The sequence below is a fragment of the Lathyrus oleraceus genome, chromosome 4 (assembly GCF_024323335.1).
Source record: "Lathyrus oleraceus cultivar Zhongwan6 chromosome 4, CAAS_Psat_ZW6_1.0, whole genome shotgun sequence".
In the NCBI taxonomy this organism is placed as follows: domain Eukaryota; kingdom Viridiplantae; phylum Streptophyta; class Magnoliopsida; order Fabales; family Fabaceae; genus Lathyrus; species Lathyrus oleraceus.
In genome coordinates, this window is record NC_066582.1 from 299374137 (window position 1) to 299401133 (window position 26997).

The following is a 26997-nucleotide window of genomic DNA, read 5'->3' on the forward strand; positions in this document are numbered from 1 at the left end:
ATAATGTGTTGGATATTTTATTTGCTCCTTGAATATCTCCAACAAAAATATATGATTTAGTTTGTTACAAATTCAAATTTAAATCTTTTTTAAATCTGATTTGATCTTCACAGTTGTCCAACAAATCATATAATCATATTGCTAAATCAATAGCAATAAAACATAATTGAATCTTCTCAAAAGATTCTGTTAAAATGCAGCAATTTGGCGCCTGTTGCAAACGGCCCAAATGTCGTACCAACATGTTGGAGCATCGCGCCCAACATGTGACCATCCATACAACTTCAGCAAGCTAGACCAATCTTGAATACTTGGACACTTCTCCAAGTTGTTTTGTTATTTTATTTAGTCGATATCGTAACTCTTCTGTTACGCTGTAGAGACTAAGGCTTTTCTTTTTCTTTTCTTTCTTTCGTTGATTTGTATGCCACACACTCGCTCACAAGGAGAGCCGTTCTACTTACGAATCAACGATATCGAACTATATCTCCGAGTCTTACGACGAATTCGGGAATATCGTGCTGCAAACAATCTCCCTCCTGTTGAACTTCCTGATTTCAAAAATATTTTTCCTTCGATACCCGAGATGGCAGAACCAGCTCGTGCTCTTCGAGATTACGCCGCTCCATCGCAAGATGAGCCGCATTCGAGTATTGCTCCACCCGCAATCGAAGCAAACAACTTTGAACTTAAACCTTCACTGTTGCAGGCAGTGCAACAGAACCAATTCTCTGGAAATCCTACCGAGGATCCAAACCTTCATTTATCCGTATTTGTTCAATACGCTGATACTGTTAAAGCTAATGGTGTCACTTCAGAGGCAATTCGACTTCGTCTTTTTCCTTTCTCGTTAAGAGATAGCGTTAGAAGATGGCTTCAATCTCTTCCTTCCAACTCAGTCACCACATGGAACGAGTTGAAGAAAGTTTTTCTTGCCCGATATTTTCCGCCGAGCAAAACAGCTATGTTAAGAGCCCAGATAAATGGATTTAAACAGAAAGATAACGAGTCTCTTTTCGAAGCATGGGAAAGATACAAAGACATGATGAGACTTTGTCCACACCATGGTTTAGAGGACTGGTTAGTAATTCATACCTTCTATAATGGTCTCCTGTACAACACGAGGTTAACAATAGACGCCGCCGCAGGTGGTGCACTGATGAACAAACCATATGCTGACGCTTACCAACTTATCGAAAGCATGGCTCAAAACCACTATCAGTGGGGAAGCGAACGAACAATGGTAGAAAAACCTCAAACGAAAACTGGCATGTACGAGATAAGTAACCTTGATCATGTTAATGCAAAAGTGGATGCTATGGTCCAGAAAATTGAAAGTTTAAATGTATCACCTCCAGCCACCGTGGTAGCCATAACTCAGAACTGCGAAGTCTGTGGAATCCAAGGACACACTCCTGCAGATTGTCAACTTCTAACAGGAATCCAAGCGGAGCAAGTAAACTATGCTCAAGGAAGCCCCTACTCGCATACCTATAACTCAAATTGGAAGAATCATCCCAATTTTTCATATAAGAGTAATAATGCTTTATACGCACCTGGACAATCTCCAAATCAAGCCCCAGCTATACCTCCAGGATATCAGAAGCCGATCCCATCTACACCTAACAATAACGCCCCTAGGAAATCCAACTTGGAAATCATGATGGAAAACTTTATAGCCTCTCAACAGCAAACCAATAAAGATTTCTTAAACCAGAATGTACACACTGGCGAACAAATTAAACAACTAGCAAGTAAAGTAGATGCCCTGGCTACTCATAACAAAATGCTGGAAACGCAAATATCACAAGTAGCTCAACAACAAGCGCCTACTGCTGCCCCAACTGGTACATTTCCTGGCCAACCCCAACCTAACCCAAGAAGCCACGCTCATGCAATTATACTGAGAAGTGGAACGGAAGTGGAAGGACCGTCTGACCCAAGGATAGAAAACCAAAACTCTAAAAAGTCAACTGAGGAGGAAAGTGAACCTAAGGAAAAGGAAGAGAGTAATAAGGAAACCGTAGAAAAGAAGGAACCTTATGTACCTCCACCACCTTATAAACCACTTATCCCTTACCCTCAAAGGCTTATTAAAACCAAAGATGCGGGCCAATTCAAAAAATTTGTTGACCTACTAAAACAATTAAACGTCACAATTCCGTTTACAGAAGCTATTACGCAGATGCCCTCATATGCTAAGTTCTTAAAAGAAATTCTTTCTAATAAAAGGAAACTTGAAGATAGCGAAACCGTTACACTCACCGCTGAATGTAGCGCTATAATCCAGAATATGCCTCCTAAACTTAAAGACCCAGGTAGTTTCTCTATACCCTGTCACATAGGAAAATTTGTCATCGACAAAGCCTTATGCGATTTAGGAGCCGGTATTAGTGTTATGCCTTTATCCATATGCAAGAGACTTGAAATGGGAGAATTAAGACCAACTAAAATATCTGTGCAACTAGCAGATCGTTCCGTCAGATATCCTGTAGGAATTCTTGAAAACGTTCCAGTGCGCATAGGTCAATTCTACATTCCAACCGATTTTATAGTTATGGATATTAGAGAAGATGAAGTTACACCCATTATACTGGGAAGACCGTTCTTAGCAACTGTCGGTGCAATCATAGACGTAAAACGAGGACGACTCGCCTTTGAAGTAGGAGAAGAGAAAATTGAGTTCATTCTTTCCCAATTTTTGAAAGCACCTACAATAGAAGATACATGTTACTTCATGGATATCATCGATGAATGCATAAAAGAAACGAAGTTAGAAAAAGACAAATCATCTGACTATCTTGTAGAAGACAAACTTAACCAATGTTTAGCAATAACACCGGACCCTACGCAATGCCTTAAGAAACCAACCCTAGACCTGAAAACACTTCCCAAAAATCTGAGATATGAATTCCTAGACTTAGAACTTGAACGACCAGTGATAGTTAATGCTGACCTAGGAAGACTCGAAACAGAAAAACTCCTGCATATCTTAAGAAAATATCCAACCGCACTAGGGTACAACATCACCGATCTTAAAGGAATAAGTCCCTCTATTTGTATGCACCGCATCATGCTAGAAGAAGACTGTAAAACTTCTAGGGAACACCAGAGGAGACTAAACCCGATCCTGAGTGAGGTAGTGAAGAAGGAAATAACCAAGTTATTAGAGGCAGGTATCATATATCCTATATCTGATAGCAAATGGGTTAGTCCTGTACACGTAGTACCAAAGAAAGGAGGTATAACAGTCATTGAAAATGAAAAAGGAGAAACTATAACCAAACGAATCGAATCGGGATGGAGAATGTGCATTGACTATAGGAAACTAAACAAAGCAACCCGAAAAGATCATTTCCCTTTACCATTCATTGACCAGATGTTAGAACGATTAGCAAAACATTCTCATTTCTGCTATCTAGACGGTTACTCAGGTTTCTTTCAAATACCAATTCACCCCGATGACCAAGAAAAGACAATGTTCACGTGTCCTTTTGGTACCTTCGCTTATAGACGAATGCCGTTTGGCTTGTGTAATGCTCCTGCAACCTTCCAAAGGTGCATGATGGCAATATTCGCCGATTTTCTAGAAAACATCATGGAAGTATTTATGGATGACTTTTCCGTATGCGGACAAAGCTTTGAAGAATGCCTTGAAAACCTAGAAAGAGTTCTAGAGCGATGTGTGAAAGTAAACCTAGTACTTAATTGGGAAAAATGTCACTTTATGGTACAAGAAGGAATTGTTTTAGGACACATCATCTCGAACAGAGGAATTGAAGTAGACAAAGCCAAAATAGAGGTAATCGAAAATCTTCAACCCCCGAAAACTGTGAGAGAAGTACGAAGCTTCTTAGGACATGCCGGTTTTTACCGACGATTCATTAAAGACTTCTCTAAAATAACTAAACCTTTAACTGGGCTATTAATGAAAGATGTTGAATTCATATTCGACAATAAATGTTTAGAAGCATTTCAAACGCTTAAACAAGCACTGATCTCCGCGCCCATAATGCAGACACCAGATTGGAACGAACCATTCGAAATAATGTGTGATGCCAGTGATTACGCTGTAGGTGCTGTTTTAGGAAAACGAAAGGATAAAAAGCTTCACGTTATATATTACGCAAGTAGAACTCTAGATGAAGCACAAATGAATTACGCCACAACCGAGAAAGAACTTCTAGCAGTAGTGTTTGCGCTAGATAAATTTCGTTCTTACTTGGTCGGAGCCAAAATAATCATCTACACTGACCACGCTGCTATCAAATACCTCTTAACAAAAAAGGATGCTAAACCTAGACTCCTAAGGTGGATCCTGTTGCTACAAGAGTTCGATTTGGAAATCAAAGACAAGAAAGGAACTGAAAACGTAGTAGCAGATCACCTCTCTAGACTTGAGAACCTTGAACTGGAAAGAACATCAATTAACGATGATTTCTCGTACGATAAGCTTATAGCTACTTTGGAAGAAAATGACGCTGATAAACAGGTAGAAACCACCTTAGCTATATCTGTTACACCGTGGTACGCTGACCTCGTCAATTATTTAGCTGCCGGAATAGTTCCACCTACCTTATCCTACCAGCAGAAGAAACGATTCTTCTATGACATAAATCACTATTACTGGGATGACCCCTTACTTTTTAAAAGGGGCCCCGATGGTATTTTCCGTCGGTGTATACCCGAAGAAGAGGTAGAAAATATAATCCAACACTGTCACTCCGCTCCTTATGGTGGACATGCAAGTACATCCAAGACCTGCTCTAAAATCCTACAAGCCGGTTTTTATTGGCCAAATATATGGAAGGATGTACATGCAGCTATCAAGAAATGTGACAGATGTCAACGCACAGGAAACATATCTAGACGTGACGAGATGCCACAAAAGGGCGTTTTGGAAGTAGAGATTTTCGACGTGTGGGGAATAGACTTCATGGGACCTTTTCCATCCTCTTTCGGTAACAAATACATACTCGTGGCAGTTGACTACGTATCAAAATGGATTGAAGCTATAGCTTCTCCAACAAACGACACACGAGTAGTAACTAGACTCTTTAAGAATATAATATTTCCAAGGTTTGGTGTCCCAAGAATAGTAGTCAGTGATGGTGGATCGCATTTCATATCCAAGGTACTCGAAAAACTACTGCTTAAGTATGGCGTAAGACATAGAGTAGCGACACCTTACCACCCTCAAACCAGTGGGCAAGTGGAAATGTCTAACAGAGAAATCAAACAGATACTAGAGAAAACAGTCGCCACTTCAAGGAAAGACTGGTCATTGAAATTACCAGAAGCTTTATGGGCTTACCGAACTGCTTACAAAACTCCCATAGGGACAACCCCATTTAAGCTCATTTATGGAAAATCCTGTCACCTCCCGGTAGAATTAGAACATAAAGCCTATTGGGCTATTAAAAATCTAAATTTAAACTATAAAGCCGCCGGCGAAAAGAGAATCCTTGATATAAGCGAATTAGAGGAACTCAGAAGAGACGCTTACGAAAATGCCAGAATCTACAAAGAAAGAACAAAACAATGGCATGACAAGCGCATATCAAGGAAAATCTTCAAACAAGGCGATACAGTCCTTTTATTTAACTCTAGGCTAAAGTTATTTCCGGGAAAACTACGATCTAGATGGTCAGGTCCTTTTCAAATCACCAATGTTTTTCCCAGTGGAGCAGTAGAAATTAAAGGCAAATCTATGGAACCATTTACCGTAAACGGGCAACGTCTAAAACATTATCACTATGCAGAAAACAATGAAGATTCGCAAGTCTTGCACTTAGACGAAATGTCTCCAGAACTTATAGATTATAATTGATAGTTTTTATGTCGAGCTTGCGACATTAAACAAAGCGCTTAGTGGGAGACAACCCACCAATATTTATAATTTTTTATTTCTTCCTTAATTATTCTATTAAATTTTGTTTAGTATTCATTCTTAATTTATTTTAATTTATTAAAAACTTTTCTCTTCTTCTTTCGGCATTTGGCCAAATCCTGACTAAAACTCTTGTTTTTCTTTTCTCTAGCTAACACTAACCTGATGGGACAAATTGATCGTATGGGTATCAAATTCAGAGGAAAAACTCAGAAACAAAAGTTTGAGGAACTAGCCACGAGAGAGATGCTACCTAGTTTGTATGCTGATGATTGGGCAATGACTGCCCTTGGACTAAGAGAAAGTGTCATGTATTTGCTGAGTCAAATAGGGTGGGAAATCGCTCCTATCCGTAGACATTTCGTCACTTACCGGAGACTAACACTAGAATTCCTTAGCTCCCTGATCTATCTACCCAGCCATGGAAAAGGAATAAGCAGAGGATTTATCCAGTTCAGAATGTTTAACATGGAGTACCAATTTAATATTCAAGACTTTACCAACCTTTTAGGTTTCCCTACCTCCTTTGACACATTCACAGTGAGCCAAGAAGAACTTTTTGAATATAGAGAACTTGAACACTTTTGGGGAAGCTTGACTGGAAATGACGATCCCGAGGAACATGAGTTTCTCTCTAGAAACATACATAACCCGACCTTCCGTTATTTCCATAAGATCCTGACCCACACCTTATTTGGGAAGAAGCCAAACAGTACCACAGTTTCACGTGATGAACTCTTCATCATATTTTGTGCTTCCCAGAACCGTCCAGTAAACGGTGCCACTTTTATGTTAGCAAATTTAGACCACCTTATCCAAGATGAACGAGCACCGATTTGAATAGGCGGTTTGATAACCATGATTGGTAATGCTATCGGATTACGTCAGCCTATGCTTGACTTAAGCCCTTTTTGTGGCATTACTATTATGAGTATACCCTTCCTCTTCAACACTATGTTTATAGCAAACCTAGGATCTGAAGAGTTTGAGCTTATAATTAATAACCAAGTTCTTTGCCTATTCACCATGCCCGATCCTATGACTAGTGTTCATAACCGCAATAACTGGCTCTACAATCTGAACGAAACCCCCTCTCCTGCTAGATCCACTGAATCCATCCAGGACTATGAAATTTGTGATGACCAGATTCCTTATGCTGAATCAGACCCTCAGACACCATCTGGTTATTATGATATTGATCCTCCTCCTCAACCTGTTCAGACCGAAGAATCGGCAATACCCGACTTTAGACATCATATGCCCGGAACTGATTACAACACCGCCATTGAAGCTTTGATGTCAGAACAAGACGCCCTCAGAGAAGAGTTCGCTAACATGAGACACGAATTTCTAGGATACATGAACAGTATGACAAATCAGTTTCACGAGTTGCTATATCATGTTAACTCCTTTGTCCCTCCGGCCAGAGATCATGCAGATGGATAGAAGTCGTTTTTCTTAGTTATTTAGTTTTAGTTAGTTTTATTATTTAATGTTATTTCAAATTATGTTCGTATTTGTTTCTCTTTCGCATTTTTGTTTTTTTTTCCAATGTTACATTATGATTATTTTATGAAGCTATTGATTTATCCTATTTTATTATGAATTATGCAATATCTATCAAAAATGCTCTCTACTGTTGCTGCCTACATAAATTATTAAAAATATAATATATTTATGCACTATTATACAAAGTAGAATAGCATGCAGGGAAATTTAAATAGCAAAATAAAATAATCTGAAGCAAAACAAAATAAATAATAAAAATAAATTACCAAAATCATTATGAAGAACGCAAGCAGAAACCTTGCCAATATGACTGTGTGACGAGCGTCACACAATCTGTCACGGACGTCACGCCAAGTGCTTGTGACGCTCGTCATGCCCCTGTAACGAGCGTAACACCCTTCTGACTAGGTGAACGTTACAAAGCTGTTGGAGACGACCGTTACACCTCTTCACCTTTTTACCTTCCCCATTTATTCACATTTACCCACATTTATTTACTTTTCAACCACTCCCTTTCCAACTTCAATTTTTTTCCTATAAATACCCACCATACCTTTCTTCCTACATCACAACTATTCTATACAATCAAATATATTTTCTTTTCTTTCCTAATTACTTCTTCCAACTCATTCATCAGTATGGCGGGAACTTAAAATTTCGGAAATATCATCTTCCGATCTGAAGATGATAATTATCAAAGGGAGCAGTTCGAGCGTTTCCAACAACGAGGTGTCACCTCTACCAGGTATCCTGATTCAACTTGTTTACAACAATTAGGACTACTTCAAGGTATCGAGTGGATGCTCCGCCTTGCCGATCTAACCTTCCTATGCACGCATAATCAACCTACCTACCCCTCCCTAACCTTAGAATTCTTAAGTTCATATGCGTACAACACTCCCACCGGTGAAGACGAATTCTTAACCGGTACCGCAACCTTTCGTATGTTCAACACTGAGTACTCCCTATCCCAAAACCAATTGAGCACCATGCTACAATTCCCCATAGAAGGTCAAGTCTACCCCAGAATCCCTCCCAACCTAAACTGGAACACAGTTGCCGCTTTCGACCTCTTTAGGAAAATATCCGGTGTAGATGCCAACAACTGGGAAGAGCTCCTTGTTTCCCATATACATAACCCAACTATCCGGTACTTTATCCGCATCCTACAAAACACAGTTTTTGGAAGACCGAACAACAGCAAGGTCAACGCAAAGGAACTATTCTTCCTCGAATGCGTCTTCGAACCGAATGCTAAGGTAAACGCCGCCTCCTTCCTATTTCATCATATCCGCACCTTATGTGCTAGAGGCCGTCAACCTTTTGTAATTGGTGGATTAATCACCACCATAGCACTTGGCTTAAACCTAGGGGACCGACTCCAAACTTTAGAATCTTTACCTCCCCTATTTATGGATATAACCTACTGTCGGTCCAGCCGCCCAATCAAGAACAGGATAGGCGGAGGATATTACCTTATGGTGAATAACCAGGCAGTCCCAAGCGTCGTTCTACCCAACATTGCCCTAACCGATGTCACCAATCCCAACCGCCACCTCTATGATCTGAATGCTCCCGAAGCTACCGAGCCTTCACATACAAACCCGTCTACCGACGAGTTCGAAGAAATGGAGCAAGGTGATAACGCTCCTGCACAACAATCAGTCCCGCTCAACCCTTCCGATAATGCAGTTGGCCCATCCTCACGACGTCGTCGACGAAGAAGGCCTGCAACCAACGACGACATCATGGATGCTATTGATGGTATGCAAGCACAGAATCTCGAAATGATGCAAATGATGCGCCAAATGCAACAACAACAGGAAGAGAGGAATGCCATAACCGATCAGCGGTTCACTGAGTTGTTTAGCAGGTTTGACAACTTAGAAGTACATCAACGATCACCAGGTCCAAGAACAAGAGGCGGCAGGCAGCCTTAACTTTAGTTTCCTTTTCCTTTCTTTTTGTAATTCATTTCTTTTCCTTAAAACATTGGGGACAATGTTTCATTCAAGTATGGGGGGAAAACCGTGTTCTTTCTATCCTCCTTTTTCTTTTTCAAGTATGTATCTTTCTTTTCATTGTTATTTCCCTTATAAAAAAAAATAATAATAATAATAATAAAATAATATTTCTTATAATATAGATTTATTTTAAGTTAAGTCCCAAGTGTGAAAACTTTCTATTATCTATTCCCTCAAAATTTTCATGAGCCATAACAAAAACTTAACACACCCAATAAGTATAAAGGTCGCTTATTTTATAAAACTTGAGTGAAATCAAGACAAAAAATTATTACCATAACAACGCTCTAAGAACCTCAACATGTTAGATCAGGATAAGTACCTATTATACCAATCCCTTGAACTTTTAGTTTTATAGTAACCCCGAGTAGTTTATACAAGAAGTCAGCACCATCTTAATAGCAAACTACGTGGAGGGCCGATGAATATAAGTGAATGATTCCCAAAGTAACATAAATAAATATATATATCAGGAAATGCACTAATTAAGTTAGGTGATCCTTACCAGATCATTTAATCTAAAGGTTGCAGATCATACAAAAGCATAATATGAAAGATCCATTGTGAGTTGGTTCAGCAGGTATCTGGCGCTGAACTTGGTAGGGCGGACTACGGTCCGATCCCCCGCAATTTGCAATGGACTAAATAACGAAGTTATCCGACTTATGTACCAGAACTTCTAGCAAAAAGGGGATCAGAATCACTAACCGGTTACTCCACTATGTGCGCGAAAATATAAAGGGCTTAATGTGATTTCGCTAGAATGAAAACGGGTGAAATAAGAGTAAAGGAACTAGGATAGCTATAATGGCATTACTCGAACTGGTTTGCATAAGGTGGGGTTATCTGAGATTGTGACGGTGGTTGTTAATGTCGAGATTAAACTCAAGTTACCTCTAAACAAGGTTTACATGCAACCTAGTACGAATTGATGTGTGTTTTGAAATTTCATCTGGCTAAAAATTTTAAAACAAGTTCTATACTGTATTTTGCTTGAGGACAAGCAAAGATCTAAGTATGGGGGAGTTTGATAACATGAAATAGTATCACATTCTAGGACTCAATTTAATTAAATTATATTATTATTTACTTCAATTTATTTCATTTTATTAGATATTACGCGGTATTTCCTTTCTATTTATCTCAGGTGGTTTATTTGAAGCACAAGTAAAAAAGGAAGAAAAGGAGGTGCAAAAAGGAATGAAAAGAAGCAAATATCAAACGCCAAAGCCCAGCCCAAAAAGCACAGCCGTTGTGCCTGTGACGAGCGTCACAAAGGCTGTGACGAGCGTCACGCTTTACACACTTGTGTGACGAGCGTCACACATGGTGTGACGGACGTCACACCATTCTCCTATATTTTTGGCTTCAGAGACGTTGAGGCCTATTTGCACGCCTGACCATTTGCTACGTGAAGACCTTTGACGCGGAATACTTTTGGAAACCGTTACAGAAAGTGACCAGTATAAATATCAGCTTTGCAAACCCTGCAGGGTTTCCGACGTTCCACGCTTCTTCGCCGTTTTCTCTTTTTCGCATTTTTTCTCTTCCAGCAGTACAAGCACATTTTTACAGCATTACTTTTACGATTTTTATATTGTTTCCTTTGCAATTTCTATTTTCTTTTTCAGCACTTAGTTAATTCTTTTTCGCACAATAGTTTCTACACCGGAAACTATTGTGTACCTTTCACCGGATCTAACCTTACGTTAGAATCTAGTTTTTTTTATTCCTTCGCTTTTATTTTTCTGTTTGATTGAAGAATTCAAGAACAAATCCAACCGGCCTGTGGTGGAGTGTTCAAGACTGCTATTTACTTTCTCAGGTTCTTTAATTATTGTTTGAATTTATATATGCCCTGCTTTATTGTTGATTTATATTATTTGCCTGAGATGAATTTGTTTATGCATGATAATTATTTAGATCTGTTTAGCATGTCTGGCTAATTTATTTAGGTATCGGTACGTAAAGTAAGCGGAATGAAGGAATCAAAACCAAATTGGTTTAATTAAGTTTAAAATTAAAATCACTCTTTTTACGGTCTCAATTTACAGGTTTAATAACAAGGTTTTTGTACGAAAGTAAAAGACATAAAGAAGTTAAAAGCAATAGAACGAGAGTTTGAGTTTTTGACTGGACAGTGTAAATTGGACATTAATTCTAGATCAGGGCGAGAGCAATTTTTAGAGTTAATTAAATTCTAACCTTTTTCAAAAAGTATTTTTAAAGATTGAATGTGAGGACGAGAGTTAAGCATTTGAATTTAATTATATAACCTAAGTCAACAGAGCGAGAGTTTGAGATAAGGGTGTTTAAACTATTAGTGTTTTCTTAAAAAGAGTTTCTACGGATACTATTGTTTTCAAAAAGTGGTTTTTGACTTAACTAATAAGTGACAGCTACGTTAATATAAAATCATAGTTTATTCAACAGAGCGAGAGTTTGAGATAAGACTTTTAATCAATAGTGTCAACTGAAAAGATTTATTTTAAAACCAAGAAACCAACGAAGAATTGATTCCCTAATTACGACGAACTACATACCGATATCCGTTTAGTTGATATTTAATCTAGATTTTTAGTTTAGTTTTAGCTTTTCCCCCAAACAATCAAAGTATTACCTGCCTTAGCTTTACGAAGTAACCTTAGATAACGGTATATCGATTCATAAGTCCCTGTGGGATCGATATCTTTTAAAACTACGCGATAGAACTGTGCACTTGCAGTTTGTACCCCAAATTCGACTCATAAAGTCGCGATCAGCAGGCTTAGATGAAGATGAATGGATTCAGACTCGACTCGATCAGATAAATTTGATTGATGAAAAGAGACTTGCGGCTGTTTGTCATGGACAGATATATCAGAAGCGCATGACCCAGGCATTTAATAAAAAAGTCAAGAAATAGGTGTATCAAATTGGCGACTTGGTGATAAAGCGTATCATTCTACCACAAGGTGATCCTAGAGGCAAATGGACTCCCACATACGAAGGGACATTTGTAGTTAAGAAGGTATTCTCTGGTGGAGCCATGATGCTTGCTACAATGGATGGCGAAGATTTCCCGCATCCCGTGAACGCGGACATAGTTAAAAAATACTACGCATAAAAGAGACCCGCTAGGTCGACATATCTAGGAAAAAGTAAGGGCATCCCGGCGAACCAAAAGGGTTCGGGCAAAAATTAGGGATAAACATATAAAAATGTACACCCGGCAAGTCGAAAACCTGAAAAGGCGGCTTGGGCAAAAAAGGGTATCCTGGTGGACTGAAAACCTGAAAAGGCGGTTCAGGCAAAAATTAGGGATTAAAGCGTATGACTATGTCCCGTTCTCGGTCAGCTTCACCAAAATCAAAGAGACTGAACAAGCCAATCACTTCTATCCGACAGCAAGAGATGAGATGCTTGAAGACATAATCGCAGTAGTAGAATTAAAATCAATATGACTTTTTTTTTCATAGCTGTTTTTTCTTTGCTTTCTTGACAATTTCCTCTTACTATGATTTATGTCTCCTTGTATTAAAATTGCTTGTTTATAGGCCCTCTTTCAAAATCAATACAATTTTATTTCCAAAAAGATACTTTTGTTTTACTTTCTCCGTTTTGTTTGCATAGACGTCCATTGATTTAATTCGAATTAATATATGCACTTGAATATGATTGATGTTTACCGAAAATACATGCATAAAATAGAAATAGCAATTACTAAAAGACTTTAGGATCAAGGATAAGGTTTAACCATGCGTTCTAAAAAATCCGGTTGCAAATCCTATTCCCCAGCAAAACCAGTTATTCCCAGAAGAAATTGGCACTACTAGACAGACTGGTCATCTCTTTTATCCCCAGTCAAGTTCTGTTGAATATTTCTACCATCAGACAGAAATCAAATATCCCCAGCTAAGAAAGGGTCATCAATACAAATATCTCCAACCAGAATATCGGGATTTATTTTCCCATGGCAAAAAATTTCAGACGCATAATTCATTCATGCATCATTTCACAGCATATACATGCATGCAATGTTCGCATTTATTTTCAAGAGCATAAAATATCTCATGCATCATGACATGGCATGAGGCTAACTCTTTTTTTCCAGGTTAATTATCCTCCTGATACAGTCAAAATAAAGATTCATTCAGACGGATATCTTTATCGATTACATTCGAGATTCAAATACATCTTTCAGATATAATCCATATGAATATTCATTCTGACAAGCATTTTGATATCCTCCTAATGATGGCATCTTTAAGCCCATCCCAGACATTTATTGCAAATACAACATATACAAATATTATTAGATATAGCCTAACGTACGGCTCATTCTGATTCAGCCTAACATATGGTTCCTTCAACTGTTCCAATACGGTCTAGCGTACGACCCATTTGGATATTCATCCCCTCAAATACTACCTAGCGTACGGTACATTCTGAAATGTAGTCTAGCGTATGGCTACCCCTTTTATCAGCAGATACATCCTAATGGACGGCTCATTCTGCTACTCAGATATGATCTAGCGTATGATCCATTCTGATCTTTTATCCTCAGATACAGCCTAATGGACGGCTCATTCTGCAACTCAGATACAGTCTAGTGTACGACTCAGTCTGGCTCTTCTCATCAGATACTACCTAGCATACGGTACATTCTAAAATGTAGTCTAGCGAACGACTACTTTTTATCGCCAGATACAGCCTAACGGACGGCTCATTCTACTACTCAGATACGATCTAGCGTATGACCCATTCTGATCCTTATCTCATCAGGTTCAGCTCACCCTAATATCACCTAATGGATGACTCATTATACGGTCTAGCGTACGATCCAGTGTGACACCCATGTCTTCAGATATGGTCTAATGTACGACGCACTCTGAAGCTCTCATCATCAAACTTTCTGGATGGTATCTTTAAGCCCATCTCCATCAAGACTATCTTTTAATTAACAAGTGCAAATTTTTGGGGCATTCTAAGTGTTCAATAATCTTCCACCTCCAGATCACGAATGGCGTACATACCATTCTAATTCTCTCGGTTTAAGAATATTGAACAGGGGCAGCTGTCATACCCCAAAATTTGCTTGTTAATTTTTATGATAAATTGATTCATGCATGGCATTCATTTCACATTTGCATTCATTCATTAGCATACATTCTCATATAAATTATAAATTTTAATTTATTTATTATGTGATACAGATATAAAAAATAATAATAATTTTGGTTATCTGTATGATATAAATAAATTTTATATATACATAAATAAAATAGTTTTAATTTAATGATAAATAAAAATAGATTTGAATTTTAATTGTATAATTAAAATTTTAAATTAATTTAATTGTTAAAGCAAATTAAATTATAATAACTATTTTTTATATTTAGTGACTCATGTTCCATTTATTCATTATTTATAAATAGTATTTATTTAGTAATTCACGTTTTACTTAATAAATTTATTTATAAGAGTAACATTTTTTTAAGCCCATAAATTATAAAATAATTTTGGTTGATATAAGTAAGAATAATTTTGATTTTTTTTTAAATGATGAAAGTAAAAATTGAAATAGGTTTAAATTTTAATTCAATTATGTAACTAAAATTTAAATTAATTTTTATTTAAATTTATTCATTATTTATAATAATATTTGTATTTAATAAATATTTAGCAAGGTTAAACCCTAACTCTCCTAAAGCATAGGAAGGGATCCAAATATTTAGCAAGGTTAAACCCTAACTCTCCTAAAGTATAGGAAGGGATCCAAATATTTAGCAAGGTTAAACCCTAAAGTATAGGAAGGGATCCAAATATTTAGCAAGGTTAAACCCTAATCCACACCATTATAAATACTTCATATGGCTGCAGCGAGAGGGAGGAGACAAAAAAAAGGAGGAAATACAGGAGAAGAAGATACACAAGGCAAGGCAGAAGCAAGAAGATTCACGGGCAGGGAAAAGAGAAGCAACCATAAAGCACTCATAGCCTGAATAAGAACAACACACATACAGTGAGCAAGCTAGAAGAATCAAATCCCCCAGTAAGTGTTCATTATGGAATTTGCATCCAGCATGATTACCTTGCAATACTCCTTAATTCATGCATGAATAATATTGGTTTAATATATATATTGAGATGATGTATTCATGGTTTGGTGGATGTTGATATTGCTTTATTCAAGTATGCATCTGTTCTTGATATGTCATAGCATGTTGGAGAAACAGCATGTAGAAAAAATAAAGTAGCTTACCGTAAGAGAGAAAACTGTAACATGCATGGTGGTGTTGTGTCAAAATGGAAAAATCCATGTAGAATTAATATATATTTTAATGAAGGCGAATAAATAACGAATGGACCAACATGGCTCGTTGGTAGCTCCCCCCTCACTGCAACGTAGAGGTCCTGGGGGCTCCCTCTCCACTGTGTTTACTCCCTTTCCACTATAATTAATTCACCACTATTTTTATATTATTAAAATAAAACTCATTAATTAATTTTCTAATTAATATATTATATTAGTTATTTAAACTAGGATATAATTTAATCTAGTTTATTAATTAAATTTTCATATATCACTTAATTAATTAAAATGGGCTATTTTGAATATTAAAAATCTAATTATATTTTTTTTTCCTCTTTTCTTTTAAAATTTCTATCAATTTAGTCTAAGTTTTTCCATAAATTCATAAAAAAAAGTTTCTATTATTATAGACTAAAAATATTCTTAATTCATTCTTAAATTTAGTTTATTTATTTCATTTGTCATGAACTTTCTATGTAATAGATTTAATTAGGAATTTTTTTTATTTCTTTCTTTTTAGTTTAATTAGGTTTTATTATTTTGTATGCCCTTTTAATTTTGTACTCGTTAATTAAGATTTAGATATTTTATATCCCCTTTTAAATTATGTACCCCCATCCCGAAGTCATGTAATAGCGTAGTCTTATTTTTCGCACTTTAATTTTTCCATACTGTGAATATAACTTTCTAGATGTATGCTAATATGATTGCATGGAAAGATAAATAATCGAACTTAGATAAATTAATTCAAGATAATATATCTGAATCCAATCATTTCCACACTTGCACCTCTAGGGTAACCCTCTCTTTGTTGCCTTACGATATTACGGTCATGTCCCGAGAATATGGGGATACCCTTAGCAAAGACCCTTTCGATTAAATCATCATCATCCCTAAACAGATAAGTCATAGTCCCTTCGATCAAAAGGTCAATGTCCCTACAAGATAAATCATAGTCCCTCGAACGTTGCCTTCGAATATATGACCTTGTCCCTCGAACGTTGCCTTCGAATATATGACTTTGTCCCTCGATGACCCTTCGTTGTAGCCTACGATTAAATGATGATCGTCCCTTTGAATGCTAAGGTATCCTTACAAATGTTGCCTTCAATGGCCAATCGACGACCCCACGATGTCCCTTTACATCCAAAGGATAAGACTACTTACTTCTCAATAGTAAGGACAGTTTTACCCTCCTAAGGATAGGAAATACCTATAAAGACCTTGGTTAGGTATAACTCTTAAATGCTTACTCACAGCTTAAAATACTTTTCACACCTCACACTTTTCAAAACATCTTTTAGAAAATCACCACTTGGTATACATTCGCACCAGAATCATCGCCGAGTTATATTTTTCTAAACATCTTTCAAAATCAAACGAGATAAACACTTTGTATACATTCGTACAAGAATCATTACAAAGTTAAACTCTCCTTTCAAAATATTTTCTAAACACACCACATTTCTCAAACACTTTCTCAAACAAGGAAAACATAAGTGAGTTAAGCAATTAAGAGCCCATGGATAACCATGGATACAAAGGGTGCTAACACCTTCCCTTTGTATAATGTACCTCCCAAACTCAAAATCTAATCAAGGTCTTTCCTGTTCTTTTCCGCCTTTCCTTATTGGATAAAAGAAAAGTCGGTGGTGACTCTTGATATCCGCAACATTGCTTTTCAAAGCAAAAACACAAAGTCAGTTCACCGTATCACAATTGTGCTTTTATGCCTTTGTAGTATTTAAGATTGTCAAGGTGGGTGATGTATGACACTTTGTCTAGGACATTTTCCCCCCACCTTCTGTTCATATTTTGTAAATCTTTTTTGAACTTTCTTCCAACTAAGGCTATAGCATTTGACATGCTCTCTTCTTTATCATCTTGATCTCCTTCTTCCTGAGTGTTGGAGACAAAGGTTATACATTTGTTCTTCTTTCATCCCTTTCATTGATAGATATCTCAAAGGTTTGTAAGAAACCAATGAGTTCATTAACCTTGATGTTGCTCAAATCCTGAGCTTCTTCAATAGCAGCCACCTTCATATCCAACCTCTTAGGCAATTATCTAAGAATTTTCCTGACAATCTTTTCTTCAAACATCTTTTATCCTAAGACATAGGAAATGTGGGAAATATCACACAATATGATGTGAAACTCATGGATAGACTCGTCTTCATTCATCCTGAGATTTTCAAACTTTATGGTAAGTAGCTACAGTCTTGACATACAAACTCTAGATGTGCCTTCATGAGTAGTTTTGAGAATCTCTCATTCTTATTTTGCTTCAGTATGAGTGTTTATTAGTCTAGACATACTCTTGTCAACGCCATTGAATATAGCATTCAAGGCTTTATCATTATCAAGAGCTTCATCATCTTCAGCTTTGGACCAATCAGCTTCATGTTTCACGCTTGTTGAACCATCTTGAGAAGTGATCATAAGATGTTTCCAACCTTTAACCATGAATTTCCATGTTTTATTTCCCATGGATTTCAGAAAGACCATCATCATATCCTTCCAATAATCATAATTGGGTCCATCCAAAATAGGTGGTTTGTTGACTGATCCTCCATCTTTAATTGTCTCCATTTGAGCAGAATTTATCTTCCCTGGAGCTCACCCAATAAGCTAGGGTACCTACTCTGGTACCAATTGGAATTATATTCCTTAGGGGAGTGATGTCTAACGCTATGCTTTGACAACTAGTTTAACAAGATACATCAGAACCACTACAATAACAAGTACTAGATGATGGAGTATAAAAGCAATAAAGAACACAATCAATTGTTTACCCGGTTCGGTGAAACTACACCTACGTTTGGCGGGTTGATTCCATTACCCAAGAAAGGAAAATCACTTTTTAGTAATTTGTTACAATTAGTCTTATAAGCAACAAGAAACCATATTTTGTTCAACTCCTCTTCCTAAGACTACCCGGTGACTTTCTATTTAGAGTCTCCCCCTAAACATGAGAACCTACTCACTTTCTTCTCTGTCACACAACCCAAGACAAAGGAAAATAATCACTAAATCCTAGTGATCAACTTGAATCTTAAGAAGATGAAAGAATGTTCAATATTACAACTCAACTAGACATACCTTTTATGTCAAGTTACTGAAACATGGAAGTGTACATAACAATGTTGAATTTACAACCCAAATACATAAACCTTTTATGTTGAGTTACTGAAACATAGAGGTATACATAAAAATAACAAGGACTCTTGAAAACCCTATCACTCTAAAATATTAAATGTGAATGCTTGCTTTCTAATGGAGGTTTGAGCTCCTTATATAGAAAAATAAATCTGGGTTTTTTCTTTGTGGATTTGCAGTTATTTTCGTCCAGAATCTTTGCATAATGTGTTGGATATTTTATTTGCTCCTTGAATATCTCCAACAAAAATATATGATTTAGTTTGTTACAAATTCAAATTTAAATCTTTTTTAAATCTGATTTGATCTTCACAGTTGTCCAACAAATCATATAATCATATTGCTAAATCAATAGCAATAAAACGTAATTGAATCTTCTCAAAAGATTCTGTTAAAATGCAGCAATTTGACGCCTGTTGCAAACGGCCCAAATGTCGTACCAACATGTTGGAGCATCGCGCCCAACATGTGACCATCTATACAACTTCAGCAAGCTAGACCAATCTTGAATACTTGGACACTTCTCCAAGTTGTTATTTTGCTAAATGCAGTCATTCCAAATGACCAATCCACTATGAACAACAATTGTTCAATTTGAGCATAAGTAAATAAAAAAGAGTAGTCAAATCTTTATTATGTCTACATTGTTTAAATATACTGAATACTTAAAAGGTTCTAACTTATGTAAGCCAGCGAGAAAAATAGCATATTTTAAGGTAACTGATTCCAAGCTATAGATAATACATTTAGCACATAACGTAACATATAAATCTTAGTTATATATAATTTAAGTAATGCCAAAACATGAAAGTTAAATTGAAAGGTAAAAAAATAAGTTTATTGAAATGAATGTCATTTACATTTAAAGTGGATTCTATATATAGCTAAGTTCATTTCATCTATGTGTCAACATGTATTTATAAAAACAAATCAAAATTGCTCTGGTAATTGACATTTCGAACTGTATAATCGTCGGATATATAACCATCAATCTTAGTTTGATGAAGATGTTATGAAAATGACAAGGTTCAATTCAAATCAAGGATTTTGATATGTGGGGGCAAAGAACAATGGCAACTAGACAAATAGCCTCGAGCAATAAAAATAATAGTAGGCGAGAACACAAGAAATTTTTTTACCCAGCTTGATCAAATTGATCTCCGTCTGGAGGAGAGAATGGCTCTCCAATTCTCTATACTTCAAAATTATTACAAGAGATTTCAAATGAGTTACAAGAAAATAGTCTTCCAAGTTCCTAAGAACAAACCCCATATTTTTTATCCAAGTGTTCTCAATCTCTCTAATTCTCAATATAAGAATCACACAAACTCAAGGTGTTTAGAAGTATTTCTCAATCCCCTTAGTTAACTACAAAAGGTTGCCAAATCCTTAGAATATAATTCTACAAATTTTACCATTTGTTTATCGCTAGAATTTCTACCTTATATCATTTGCTTAGTAACAAATGAGAGAAAACCCATATTTATAACTAACAAAACATTAACGGGCCCAAGATATGACCCATTAACAAATGGATCTGCGAACAAGCCTGAAAAATTGTCAGTACCAAAATATGTCTCTTTTCCTTTTATTTTTATCACTTTAGGTTTTAAGGCATACTAACAATTCTCCACCTTGTCTTTAAACTGATGTTGATGTCAATTCAAACACTAACTTCCTTGCTACTCTCTCTAAAGTTTGAATCACTTTTCAACAAATTCGATCAAGTCCAAGCAATGCTTGAACCTTTATCTTGGAAATGATTTGGTGAACATATCAGTTCGATTATCTTCTGAGGGCACTTTATGAACCTGTGTCTCCTTTGACAGTATCATGTCCCTTATAAAGTGTAAACGGGTGTCAATGTGTTTTGTTCTCTCATGATAAACTTGAGGATTGGCTAGGTGAATGGCATTTTGATTGTCACAATTTACCTTCTCATGTTCTTGAGTAATCCCTAACTCCCCAATCATGCCTTTCATCCATATGGCTTCCTTGACCCCTTTAACAAGGACAATATATTCTGCTTGAGTAGTAGATAATGTGACCGTTGATTGTTGATTTGCCTTCCAGCTTATAGTTGTCCAAAACAATGTAAACACTAAACTTTATAGGGATTTTCTAGTGTCCATATTACTTGCATAGTTTGAATCTAGAAAACCCTCCAAAGTCTCTTCCTCTTGAGTTGACCTTGTGTACTTTAAACCATTCTTTAGTGAGCCATTCAAATACCTCAGCATCCACTTCAAAGCTTCCCAATGAACCTAGCCAATATTTTCCATAAATTGACTTACTATGTTGATTGCGTATGCTAAGTCTGCTTTACTACAAACCATACCATACATAATGCTTCCAACCCCGCTTGCATAGGGAGTAATCTCCATTATCTTCTTCTCTTTGTCATTTTGAGGATATTATTTAACCTAAAGCTTCATGTGATGAACCAAAGGAGTGTTGATGGTGTTAGCATCTTGCATTCTAAACTGCTCCACCACTTTCTTCAAGTAATTAGATTGAGATAAAAAACAATTCATTCTTCTTACAAATTCTCATTGTGTGTGCAATACTTTCTTATGTAGGTTTTGTATGATGTCAAAACTAGGTAGCTTAGATCTTTGTGTATTTAGACCTTTCAATCTTTGTCTAAAATGTGAATCATCATAAAATATGTAAGACTAGATTACATAAGCCATCACATGCCAAAATATGAGATTTTCACAAAAGGTCATGCATGGACCAATACACCATCGGTATGGGTCGATACATACTGAGTGAATTTTCAAAGAATTTGGATATGCCTCAAATGGGTCAATACAAAGGAGCAATGGGTTGATACATCCTGCGAATGGGTCGACTCATTCTTGGATGGATCGACTCAATCTGAAAGGTGTTTTCAAGGATTTTTCACTGGTTTCAATGTGTCAATACATTGAAGGAATGGGTCGATACATTAAGTGAATGTGTCGACTCTCCCGTGTTTAGAGTCGACTCATTCTGATTTTTTTTAACTAATTAGTTATTACTTTCGATATATCGACTTTATTTGGTCTCGTATTAACTCATTCAGCATATGTATTGACTCATTCAAGTTTAGAGTCAATAGATTTTGAAGTAGCTTTCAAAATTTTCATTTTGGATAAATATTTGTTTTAACTCATTTCTTTTCTACACGTACATATACATATGCATTCATGCATCATTTCTAAGCATTGGAACCTGAAAGATACAAAGAATTCTCATCAACCTCTCTTGATGCATTCATATACTACACATAATCATTTTTATTGTTAGTTGGGAAGAATAGATTGATAAGGTCCAATTTAGGTTTGTGTAATCAAATTGGGTTGAGGTTTTCTTCGGGGGATTCAAGGATAAAACCTTTAAGGTTTTTACTCTGAGGTCAAGGGTTGATTTGGAGGTTTCTGCACAAGTCTTATCAAATTGGATTCATCTGAGTCAGGGCTTTGAAGAATGGGGGTTCTTGCAAAGGAGTGGCGGTTACCAGAGGATCAATTGAAAGGCTTGGGGAAAGATTTCGCAATTTGGATTTAGATGAGTGAAAGCTTTGAAGAACGGAAGGTTCATTCAAAGGAGTGGCGGTAACCGGAGAATCATATTGGAGATCTTGTGTGACTTGATCTTGCTAAGATCAAGGATAGAGAATGACCTATGATCAACATCAAACATAGGGTTTGGGGTTTGAATCTCTACTACTTCTCTTGTAAATTGATATTGCAAAGGTTAATTACAATGTCTCAATTCGATTTCGAATTGAGGGCAGACGTACCCATAGTGAGGATAATTGGGAAAATGCCTAAAGAAATCTTGGTGCTCTCTCTCTCTCTCTCTCTCTCTCTCTCTCTCTCTCTCTCTCTCTCTCTCTCTCTCTCTCTCTCTCTCTCATTTCTTTTTAGATTTCGATCACACTTAGTGTGTATTTTGAATTGTTGAAAATTCTGGTTGTGTTGAAGTGTTTAAAACTATTTGTGTAAAACCATTGCAATTGATTTGTTGTAACTTCAACACAGAGAGAATCAAGCTTGGTGTATTTCACACCAAGTGTTTGATAAAACTACTGCACACTAAGTGTTCGACAAAATTCCTTTGTCAAATTTACTTTTACTTCTCATTAGAAATCGTTTATATTAAGTGTGGTTTATATTCAAATAAACTATATTGAACTTGTTGATTGTATTTTCTCATCTTTAGCATACTTTATATTACGGTTTGTAAGCATATCTGCTCCTACCAATAATGGTTTGAATAGACGAGAGTCAATTCAAATTCGTTTCCGCTTGCCATAGAAAAATATCTTTCAGAATCCAATTTTAATATAAAAAAAATCATTAGGCAATATATTCAACCCCCCCCCCCCCTTCTAGATCGTTGTCCTCGTCTAACACTCGTGATATCCATACCCGTTTTTCATTTAGCTTCACCAAGATCTTTCATCTTAAATTCACTATTCAAAATCTCTGTGAGCTTACCGTTCTCGTTTTTTCTAGAGCTTGCCATCAGAATATCATCAACATATAGAAGGAAGTAGATGATAAATTTATCATTCCTCTTCAATATGTATACATAACTATCATAATTACCTCTTATAAAACCATGTTTAAGAATAAATTCATTAAACCAACGATTCCACTATCATGGGGACTGAAACAAACATACCTTAGGCTTATACTCTACAAAGCCTCCAGGTTATTCCATGTAGATTGTATCTTCAAGATCTCCATGTAAGAAAGTTGTTTTGACGTCCATCTGTTCTAACTCAAGATTATATTGATTTACAATTGCCATAAGTACATTTGTAGAACAATGTTTTACCACAGGTGAAAAAATTTCTTTGTAATCAATCCCTTCCACCTGAGTGAAACCATTCCCTACAAGTCTTTCCTTAAACCTTCATTCTTTCATATCCTGGAATATCTTCCTTCTTCTTGAAAATCCACTTGCATCCAATCACTCTTTGTGTTTTAGGTAGTCTCACAAGCTCCCAAGTATGGTTCTTCATCAATGGATTCATCTCATCATTTATTGCCATCAACCATCTTTGACTATCTTTGCTTTTTCAGTTCTTCCTTGAAGGTATTTAGTTATGAGTCTTGCAACCCTTCAGCCACATTCAAAGAATAACAAATAAGATTAACATAATTATACCTTTGTGGTGGTACAATCTCCCTCCTAACTCTATCACGAGCCAAATAATAATTAGGAGACATTGTATGTTGCCCTTCAATAGTACTGGAAATGGGAGTCTCTACTACCTCCTTGTCTCTAGTCTCACTAGTAGGAACCTCCATATCAAATTGAGTTTTTTCCACCATAGTTTATGATTCTTTAACCTCCAGTTCTTTACACTTCATCCCCATACGAGTCTCATCAATTGTAACATCCCTACTTATGATAAATTTTGATCATCCAAGATCCATCTTCCATAGTTTGTAACCTTTCACCCCTTCATGATAACCAATGAAGACACACTTTACATTCCTAGCATCAAGTTTGTCTTGTTTGATATGAGCAAATGGCAAGGCTCCAATAATATTCAAACTTGAGTAGTCTACCAGTTTCCCACTCCAAACTTCCATATGTTTCTTGAAGTATATTCCTGTAGATGGACATTCGTTAGTCAAGTAAGTTGTTGTAGCAACTGCTTCACCCCAGAAACATTTTGGTAACCCGGCTCCCAACAACATACACCTTACTTTCTAAAATGGTTATATTCATGCGTTTTACTAAGCCATTTTGTTGAGGTGTTCCAGCAACAGTTTTATGCCTCTTGATACCATGTTTCCTGTAAAACTCATTAAACTGCTCTGAAACAAACTGCAAGCCATTGTTAGTTCTTAATACATTCAGTTTAGTTTTCAATTGATTTTCTATAAGAGTATATAATTCATTAAACTTTCCAAAGGTGTGACTTTTACTTTTTATAATGTAGACCCATACTCTTTTAGAGAAATCATCAATAATAGAGAGAAAATAGAATCCAACCCCCATGAGTTTCCACCCTTTCCAAATCCCTTAGATCTTAGTGAGCATACTCAAAAGGTTTACTAGAATTATGCACACCACTCCCAAAATTCACCATGTTTGGTTTATCTAGAATGCAATTATCACAAAATTCTATTTTATTTAATTTCTCAATCCCTATCAAACCTTGTTTAGAAAGTTCAACTAAACCTATTTCACTGATATGCCCTCATCTCAAATACGACGACTTAGATTTATCCAGAAGGTCTTGACTAGATACTTATGCATGACCAATAACAGTGGAACCATCCAAAATATACAACCCGCACATTTTGGATCCTTTAGCCATTATTAATGCAGCATGCGAAATTCTCAACATCCCATTTTCAATTCTAGTGTAGTAGCCTAGATCATCAAACATGCTTATGGACAAAAAATTTCACTTAAGTTTAGGAACATACCTCACATTGCATAGAAGTAACTCACGGTCCTCGAACATTTTCAATTTGGTTGTGCCAATACTTTGCAATCCTTATTGTTTTCAAGTCGAACGACTCCGCCTTCATTTACCTCCAAAGTTTCAAAATATTCTTTCCTTGGACACATGTGATAAGAATAACCTGAGTCTATAATCCAACTCTTTTATGTTTCCAAACTTTTTACCACTAGTGCGCCAACACTTTCATAATCATCTATGTCTAAGGCAATTGGAATTTGAACATAATCACCCTTGTTCCCTCTTTCAAGACAATCCTCCTTAAAGTAACTGGTTTTGTGACAAGTGAAGCATTTAAAATTTAACTTATCAAAAACATTGGACTTAGACTTTGATCTAGATCTCTTCCCTTTCTAGTTCCTCTACTCTCACTCCTTTGTCTTGAGATACTTAAGCCTTCACCACTATCGTAAACCTTCAAATCTTTCAATTTTGATAACTTCTTTGATCTTACGACCATCTAGACTTCATCCAAAGTAATAGTTACTTACTTACCATAAAGAAAGGCATCCTCAAAGTGCTAAAATAATTTGGGTAATGAGCTTAACAAGAGTATATTATTGTCCTTATCTTCAATTTTCACATCTATATCTTGCAAATCCACAATGATCTTGTGAAATTATGTCAGCTGCTCCACAATAGATTTATTCTCCATCATACGGAAAGAATAAATTTTATGTTTCACACATAACCTGTGAGCCAATGGCTTTGTCATATATAATGATTCAAGCTAGACCCACATCTCATTCATGATCTTCTCCCTCGCGACTTTCCTTAATAATTTATCTCAGAGTCACAAGATAATGGCATTTCTGGCCTTATCCACCATTTCGATCTTCTTAGCTTGTGTAAGGGTTGCAGACATCAATGTATCTCCCTTTAATGCTTCTACACACATTTATTGAATTAGTATTGCTTGCATCTTTACCTTCCATAATCCGAAGTCGTTGTCTCCAGAAAACATCTTTATGTCTCATTTGGAACACATGTTGTTCACTTGTAGACTTAACCCCGTTGCCCCGTGATGAGCGCCACTTGTTATAAAAATGACAAGGTTCAATTCAAATCTAGAATTTTGATATATAGGGGAAAAGAACAATGGAAACTAGACAAATGACCTTAAGCAATAAAAATAATAGTAGACGAGAACACAAGAAATTTATTTATCCATTTCGATCAAATTGATCTACGTCAGGGGGAGAGAGCAGCTCTCTAATTCACTATACTTCAAAATTGTTATAAGATATTTCAAATGAGTTACAAAAAAATAGTCTTTTCAGTTCCTAAAAACAAATCCCTATTTTTCATCCAAGCGTTTCTCAATCTCTCCAACTCTATATATGAGAATCGCACAAACCCAAGGTGTTTAGAAGTATTTCTGAATGCCCTTAGATAACTCCAAAAGATTGCCAAATTCTTAAAATATAATTTTAAGAATTTTACCATTTGTTTTCCACTAGGATTTCTACCTTATACCACTCTCTTAGTAACAAACGAGAGAAAATTTATAACTGACTAAACATTGACGTGTCCAATATATGACACATTTACAAACGGATCCGCGAACAAGCCCGAAAAACTCTCAGTATCGAAATATATCTCTTTTCCTTCTCTTTTTCTCACTTAAGATTTTAAGGCATATTACA

The 26997-nt window shown here is 36.2% G+C and overlaps 1 non-coding gene across 1 annotated transcript; it reads right to left on the reverse strand.

Moving 5' to 3' along the window:
* Positions 1 to 964: 964 nt before the first annotated feature.
* Positions 965 to 1071, reverse strand: LOC127077961 (small nucleolar RNA R71). The gene has a single exon (XR_007787719.1). It is a non-coding gene; the product is annotated as a small nucleolar RNA R71 (small nucleolar RNA).
* Positions 1072 to 26997: the final 25926 nt, after the last annotated feature.